At 36.0% G+C, this 8,150-nt stretch overlaps 1 long non-coding RNA gene across 4 annotated transcripts; it reads left to right on the top strand.

Annotated features, from left to right (window-relative positions):
* The first annotated feature begins 84 nt into the window (after positions 1-84).
* On the top strand, positions 85-6,145 carry LOC147478776 (uncharacterized). Of its 4 annotated transcripts, none has more exons than XR_015209056.1 (5): positions 85-421; positions 1,397-1,452; positions 1,752-1,850; positions 1,939-2,010; positions 6,085-6,145. It is a non-coding gene; the product is annotated as an uncharacterized LOC147478776 (long non-coding RNA). The 4 variants fall into 4 exon arrangements; XR_015209055.1 differs by having other exon boundaries at positions 86-976; XR_015209054.1 differs by having other exon boundaries at positions 88-972.
* The last annotated feature ends 2,005 nt before the right edge of the window (positions 6,146-8,150 follow it).

Below are 8,150 nucleotides of genomic sequence, written 5' to 3'. Positions count from 1 at the left end.
CTTATTGCTGGTATAATTGCTTTGGATATCTGGTATTGTACTATTATTATTATAGAAGAGGTGATATCTGGTCATCACAATTAGCTATATATTCAAGTTATTTTACTTTGGAGTTGGCTGTTTCTGTGATATCTCATGGTGAGGAGTCACGGTTACTCATTGTGTGGTCTCACTTGATTCACTTAGGAAGTTGTCGAAGATCTTGGATATATGTAATTATCCATCAAATCCGAACATCGAGGCTTTTCCAATCCGAGCATGCTCGGACTGGAGAGATTCTATGATGAGTGATCTCCTGGGAAGCTACTGGTTGGTTAAAACCCGCCCTGTCGGAAGTCCGGAACGGGCCAAGTGGGGACATTATCAACGTGACTGGATGAGGAGAATCGTTACAACTTCTTAGCAAAACAAGACCTTTCTAGTAATATTTTTTGGAGCTTTGTGTTGTGAAATGAGTTTGTTAAAAATAGATAAACATAGTTATTAGGGCTTGCCTTAGCTCATAACCAATCTTCATTCAACTGTAGTTTCGATTTGAATATTAAAAGCATCTATTTTTTTTGTGTCTGTACTACATGTAATATGTATATCAGCTCTTCTGCATAGTAGAAAAGGCTGCCGAGATATGATGAATTAGCATTGTACTATGATGTTTTGCTATCTTGTGCCAGTAGTATCTCTCATAATCGATGCTTTGAACTATGCTGTTATGCTTTATTGACTTCGGTTGGCAACAGTGATTGTGCCCTGTATCTGTATATGTAACTTTGGTTCCATCATCTGTTCAAATCTTGAAGGCAATGGATATAAATCAAACTTCTTATGTCACTACCCCATGCTTCTTGACTTAGCAGTAGAGCTGCGTGTGGAGACATGTAAATCACAGTGGGGATAATCGAAAGTATAGTAACTTGAAGATACTTCATTGTTGAAAGAAATTATTTGTATCTCTTGAAATACAGGAACCTATTGGTAGGTAAATTTAAGGATTTACCTGTTCATCTTGGCGAGGCAAAATTGGCTGTGATGGATTTTTCTTGCTTCATATCTTAATTCTTGCATGATTGGTTACAATTACTTTCACCCAAATATGGTACCTTTAAATAAGTTAATTAGTTACGGCCTTTCGTGTAATATGAATTTGTGTGAATTTTACAATTTTTGTTTTTAAAATTATGAATTAAATTCAAAATTATTTTTACTTTGTCTATAAACTAAGGTGTGCTTCTAGCCTTTGCCTTTGATTGTGTCGTATGTCGTATCACCTTGGCAGTGAACAAAATATATCAAATGGGACAACACTCTTTTATTATTATTATTATTATTATGCTCAAGTTTTCATTGTTAATTTGAACTTATTATCATTTTGATCTTGGGCCTCTTTATCCTCTTGCAGTACAATCAGCCACTAAATTTATCGAGCTTAATTGGAATCACCAACGATATCTATAGGTATTATCATATGTATAACATCAACTCGAAGTGGAATTATGATCATTGGATTGTTCATCTAAAATATCCTGTTTGTAAATTTACAAATGCACTAGATGTCTTTCATTATTGTGTTCAATTGCTAACCAAGGCTGTTAGAAGGTAAAATGAGAGAGAAATAGGTCATTGTTTTGTTTACTTAGTTTATCTTTTAGTTGAATTTGGCATATATATAGCATTTTGATTGTGGCCGTGTGAAGTCATCACTTATGACATCTTCATAAATCCTTTGATTATATCCTCTTGACCTTTTTTACCAGCAAAAGAGATGCCAAAAAATAAAGTTTACACTATTTGGTGGAAGATTCCGTTTGGATTTTGTGCTGAAATTGATGAAGATTCCTCAAATCAAATTAAAGGTTGGTAAATTCTTTGTTTCGGAATGAATTATAAATATGTGATGGTATGGAGTCTTGATGTACTTACTACATAGATGCTCCTCTACAGCATTGCAGGATGTTCTAGTAGTGCTTCTGGATTATTCATTTGATGCTAAGAGTCAGAGCAAGGGTGGTGAGGGTAAGTCTGTTAACAACTCTAGTATATACATGTTTTTTCCCCATCTTCCTTGGGTTTTAATTTTTGATGTGGGTGTGTTATGTTCAACTTGTTTTTTATTTGAACATTAGTACGGTGACTTGGTGAGTGGCCTATGCACAACTAGAGTTGGACATATCTGTTGTACCTGTATACAATTTGAAATTAGCATTTTCAGAAAATGATTAAAGTAATCCCTCTCAAGAACATACGCAGGACAGCAGGAATAGCTCTTAAAACCCCCACCCCCACAACCATAAGGGGTGCCACATTACCATTGGGGGTTATTGCCGGACCACTCTTCCACCCAAAGTCCATGTCCCAAAGCAAGAAATAATTACTCATCTTCGAAGGTTATGTCTTTCTCCATGAACCTCCACAATCACTTTCTTAGTGGAGCTTGGTTAAAAGAACCCAAGTTACGAAGACTCAAAACTTCATCTTCCTTTCTTAGTAGTAACACAGTATCTCCCATTGTACGAAATGATGTTGAGGATCTCCCTCAGACTCGTCTACGTGTCCATGTTGCATTCTGGCTTTCAGAACATGCAATATTGTCATATATTCTCGTCTATAGATATCATCCAAATTCGTAATCTCTTTTGAGTGTGCTGTTATAAAGAAACTTTGGCTCGGATTTCAACTGGGAAATATGAAACCTACTACAAGTCAGAAATGGTACTTTCTGCCGTTTCTGGTAATAACTAGGCAAAATTGGCCCGTTTTCTCATTTGACAAGTGTTCATGAAAAAGTCGAGGACATTACAGAAAAACAACATATTATGGTGAAACGAGAAGCAATTGTTAGATTATTTTTCCAAGTATAAAGTGGTTGTTGATAAGAAATGTTGCTTTCTTGGATTTGAGGTTTGTGAATTTGTCTGGGCTATCTTGACATGTCTTCCATTTCGTGAACGTTTTGAGTTGTCTTTGAGGAAAGATCAGACCATCACATTTTTTAAAATATTGATCTGAATGCATCAATGGAAAATAGAATTCGTATCTCTAATGTGTGTACTATAAATAGTGATGTAATTGTTTAGTTAGAAAACGAAAAAATAGTTTTCTCGAATTAAAACTTTGAGAGATCCAGAAGAGGAACATCCTCATTTGTGGTTGTTGAATTTCTCTGCATTATAGATCTTGTTGAACTTGTAATCGCTAGAGAGAATGATCTGTTGTACTTAAGTTGTTGAACATCTTTAAGTAGAAGTGAATCCAGTATCAAGAGGTGGAGTGAGTGATGTTTTCGTTTGGGCTGAATTGAAATGAACCCAGTGCCTAGTGCTGGGGGGGAGTGATTTTTCGTATGATTTTGCTAAATGTAGTAGGATAGCAATGGATTTACTCTCTCTCTTTCTTAGGTTTTTTGGTGTTTTAGGGAGATCGAGCGGTCTTGATCTCATCAAGTAAGTGGAGCATTAAATTGTCCTTTTTGTCTGACAGGGGTATAAAATGAAAGTGGTGTAATGGAGACCTCAAAATTTGGGTATTAAATATGTGGAGTATTAGAAGATGATTTTTATTTTTATTATTTTTTTTGGCGGAAATTTAGGAAGAGCTTGTGATTGTCAATGCATGATAGCTCAAGCAAGGGAGAATGGTAGCGAAGTGTTTGAGCGAAAATCACAAGTTGATCAGCCTTCTAAAGCTCAAAAGAACATTTTTAGGACTAACTGTCATTTTTGACACCTTTTTGGAAAACTATCATAACCTTTTGCTAACAACTATTCTGCAGTGGAAACTACATTTCCAGATTTTCCCCTAGGTGCATGTATGGCTTGCAGTGAAAATTAGGGTCACAGAGTTGCTTATGAATCTATCTAAAATCTGAAATCTGAATCTGTAATTCTAGTTGTCTCTTCATATTTCTCCTACCGTAGATGGAACTAGAATGTTATCTAGTCTTGCCAAAATAGATAAAGCGTTGTACTCAAAATTGAATAAACAATTTTCCTAACATTTGGATGAAATCTAAGAAGTTTGCTTAAGAAGAAAAGTGTTCTTGTTTTTTACTCATCAACTTTATATTAAAAGTAGATCATTTTCGATGGACCAAATAATTAACACTTTGTGTTATATAGCGCTTTTCAAAATTCAAAAACGGATGCAATTCTTATGTGTTATGAGAAAAAAATACTTCCTTGCTTTGAGTGTATCTTTGTATTTATGTCATGCACAATTGCTCAACCCCAAAACGAGACTATTGGTGAAGTCTTATAACATTTTTTCCAACTGAGAGTCGAGCTCAATACAGTGAAACAAGTTATAACATATTTTACAGTTTCAATAATAGCTGTTTTACAGTTTGGATTTTTCATATATGTTCCATTGCTATCTTATTAGGAAAACGATCGACCAGAAATTGCAGTAGCACGGCTTTTTGCATCGACCAGAAATATTGTGAATGTGTAGAAAATTTGGTGGTATGACATTCTTTGGCTCCATACCGTTTTCTGTAAAACATGATAATGACTTCCAGCACCTGACTCAACAGACTTTGCTTTCTAGACTTTTTTGTTAATTAATATGAACGAAGAATAGTTCTTAATTACTTATTTTTGTTGTACGGGTTGGTCCCAGTGGTCGATGATTGAAACATATGTAGAAAACATATAATTGATTTTTGTGTGTCTGTTTGGGTATACATGCATTTTGGTATTTTTGTAGAAGATAACTATTTTGTTGTTTGATTGTGATTTTCAGGTTTGAAGCAGTTCAACTCCACCTGCTGTTCCTAATAGAAGCAAACATCTTCAGACCTCAAATTACAAGACCTGCAACAGTTTTGCCCTCAGTTGCTAAGAAGCAAACATCTTTCGTATTAGGGGTGGTCTGACAGATTTTAGTTCTGAACTTCTGTAATTTTAGTTTTGAAAATTCTTTTGTGTAATTTATCACATGGTAAAACCGTTCAGATTGAATGTGAAATGGAACTTCTTATCAAGTATGATTTTGGCAGAAGACATTGGTAGACACTCCATATTTTAGTTCTGACATATATCATAACAATAGAGTAGTTCTGAAGCTAAAGGAATTACCAATGGAAGTAACAAGCACAACTTCTTGAATTGATGCATGAATAAAAACTACATAATCACTAGCTAATCTGGATGGTAAACATGGTTTGAAAGTCATCCAGCAAAATAGAGCATTCCTGATGGCTGCAGTCTGCACTAATAGCATTTTCTAACAAGAAAAATCTGATTCGATCAGCAACAATTTTATCCCCAAACTAATAAAATTGGTAAATCAAACTGGTAGTCAAACTTAAAAAAGAGTAGAAGTGATCTCATTTGAGACAATACTACTACTACAAGTGATCTCATTTGAGTCTATAGTAGATCCTTAAATGACTTTCTATATTCCTCACAAGCTCTGGCTTGCACTCTCTCCAACACATGGGTGAGCTTCCAACACTGTAGTTTTCAATTTGCTTGTATCCATCTAGCCTTAAGAGCACGTGGTATTGAAGCTCCATTAAATCCATGGCCTTGTACAATTCACCTCTACTGCCTTCTCAGCTGCAAGCACAATTGCTATGCATTTAGCTTCAAAGCAAGTAATCTGCAGTGGAAACTACATTTCCAGATTTTCCCCTAGGTGCATGTATGGCTTGCAGTGAAAATTAGAGTCACAGAGTTGCTTATGGATCTATCTAAAATCTGAAATCTGAATCTGTAATTCTGGTTGTCTCTTCATATTTCTCCTACCGTAGATGGAACTAACAATGTTATCTAGTCTTGCCAAAACAGATAAAGCGTTGTACTCAAAATTGAATAAACAATTTTCCTAACATTTGGATGAAATCTAACAAGTTTGCTTAAGAAGAAAAGCGTTCTTGTTTTTTACTCATCCATTTGGCTGAATTTTCTTAGGGTGGCGAGTTTTTCACTTGTATTATGCATAGAAATCCTAGTTCTTGATTCCCTAGAAAGTGGAACTAGAAAAACTAAAGTTTTATGCTCAATGGCTCTTATGTTTTGAAATTTTCAAGCTCTTCTTGAGCGCAAATATCAGTCTAGTTTTAACTGTCTTTACTCATCTTTCATTCAGTCCTTCTTATTGGACCTCCACTCACTGGGAAATCTTATTCACGCTACGCATATGGATGAACCTGTTAGTGAATTTGTCGCTCATTGTTAGTGAGTTTGTCGATCATATGAAAAACCAAACAAAATGCTTGGGATCCGAATATATTTGAGATTTCATCTTACAGATAAACATGCACGGTGCACTAATTAATGAATGCCAAGAAGAGAATTCATAGTCTAGTAATCTATCCATTAAACGAAACAACCAAAACATGAGTTGTTCCTGATATCAAATATACAAGAATGCCTTCATGTCCTATTGACTTTACTGAACAAATAGCACTGCAATATGTAACTGAATCTATTCAAACTTTTTCCCCTTAAAGCTCCCCTGGAAATCATTTTGATAAGATATATAGCTATATAATTAAAGACAGCGTGGAAAACCGAAACTTGCTAACAATCCAAATACTTGAATGGCAGCCAGTCAGAGCATTCAACAATAACAAGATCTAGTAGATGGACAAGAGCTACAATGGAAGCTGACCCATACTTGGGTGATGCAGCAGCAGCAAGAGCATAAGACAATAGACGGAAATATAAATATATTAAGACTTCTTTTTTGAAGTATTCTATGAGCGGGACATGCGCTTACATAAGCGCACAACACCACCAATCGTTAGAACGCTTACTAAAAAGCAAAGTGCGCCAATTAAGAAGATCTTGGACGGCGAAAAAAAATGATAATCAGGTTGAGGAGGCAGTGTGCTAGTCGTGGTGGTCAATGGTGGTGGCGATGTGGTGCTTGGGGAGGAGGGAGGTGTAAGGTACGAAGCATAGCTGGAAGTGGTGTAGGTGGGGTAGTAGGAAATGAAGACACAAATGAACAAGAAGCAGAAGAAAACAGTAGAAGAAGAAATCATCTTGGGGTTTGGTTGAGAGGGAGAGAGTTATGTTATAGGCCTTGTTCAAATCTTTCTGATCACAAATAATTAAGTTAGGAACATGTTGTTCGTTCCCTTAGTTGATATTTAGTGAATTAACTTCATAGTGTAACACCTTTGATGAACCTTTTTCCCATTCTGGTGGTTCTGTCTGTACACAAATTCACAAAAGACAATGACTGTTCATCTTACTTCATTGTCAAGACAACAAAACACAGAGGATCCTTTTCCAGGGACCTCATAAGCATGGCCTTTACCCTATCACACTTCCTATCAACTCTGCATCATCATCTGTTTTCATTGGCAACAGAGAGGCTGCCTATATTGGTGAAAGAACTGGACCAGTAACATGGCACCAAAGGCTGGGTCACCCTGCATCATCAGCATCTGTAAATACTTTCTGTAAGAATTGCCAAGTTGGAAAAAGTTCACAGTTGTCTTTCAAATTGTCAAACTCAAGAACAAGTGGTCCACTGCAACTACTTCATGTAGACCTGTGGGGACCTTCTCCTTGTATCTCTATTTCAGGTTTTAAATACTATGCAAGATATTTATGGTTCTTTCGTTTAAAACTCCATTTAGGAAGTTGACAATCTTTGTTTTGGATGGAATTAAACGTGGGAGAGGTCCAACTATAGTGAAGACAGTAGCAGGGACTATTTTTGTGGTGCTCATATGGACTGTTTATCATTTTGACGAGTCTGGTTTTATCAGTCCCACTGATCAGGTTATTATGGAGAGGCTTCTTTAATGGGCCTGTTCCTTGCATTGATGATTAACAGGTTACACCATTATATTACTATCCCCCAAACTTTACTGCCTAACTATCTGAAAAAGTAACTTTGTTTGTTGACCCATCTGTTTCACCCTCTCGTTGCTCTCAAGGCTCAACAATACAACCTAGAGTCCTAGACGAGTTAGGGTTTGGTTGAGAGGGAGAAGGAAGTAGAGGGTCTTGGGCCCTATTTAGTTCTCGGTTTTCCTAATTCCAAAATTATGTTATACGCCTTGTTCATACATTAATTAATGAGTTACTGAAGCATGCTTGTGTTGATCAAAACTTTGTTTCATGTCTTGTTTGAGTTACTAAAACATGCTTGTGTTGATCACAACTTTGTTCCATGTCTTGTTTGGATTAAAAATA

Source organism: Coptis chinensis, chromosome 9 (assembly GCF_015680905.1).
Source record: "Coptis chinensis isolate HL-2020 chromosome 9, ASM1568090v1, whole genome shotgun sequence".
NCBI classification, from domain to species: domain Eukaryota; kingdom Viridiplantae; phylum Streptophyta; class Magnoliopsida; order Ranunculales; family Ranunculaceae; genus Coptis; species Coptis chinensis.
This window is presented reverse-complemented; position numbering and strand designations above follow the sequence as displayed.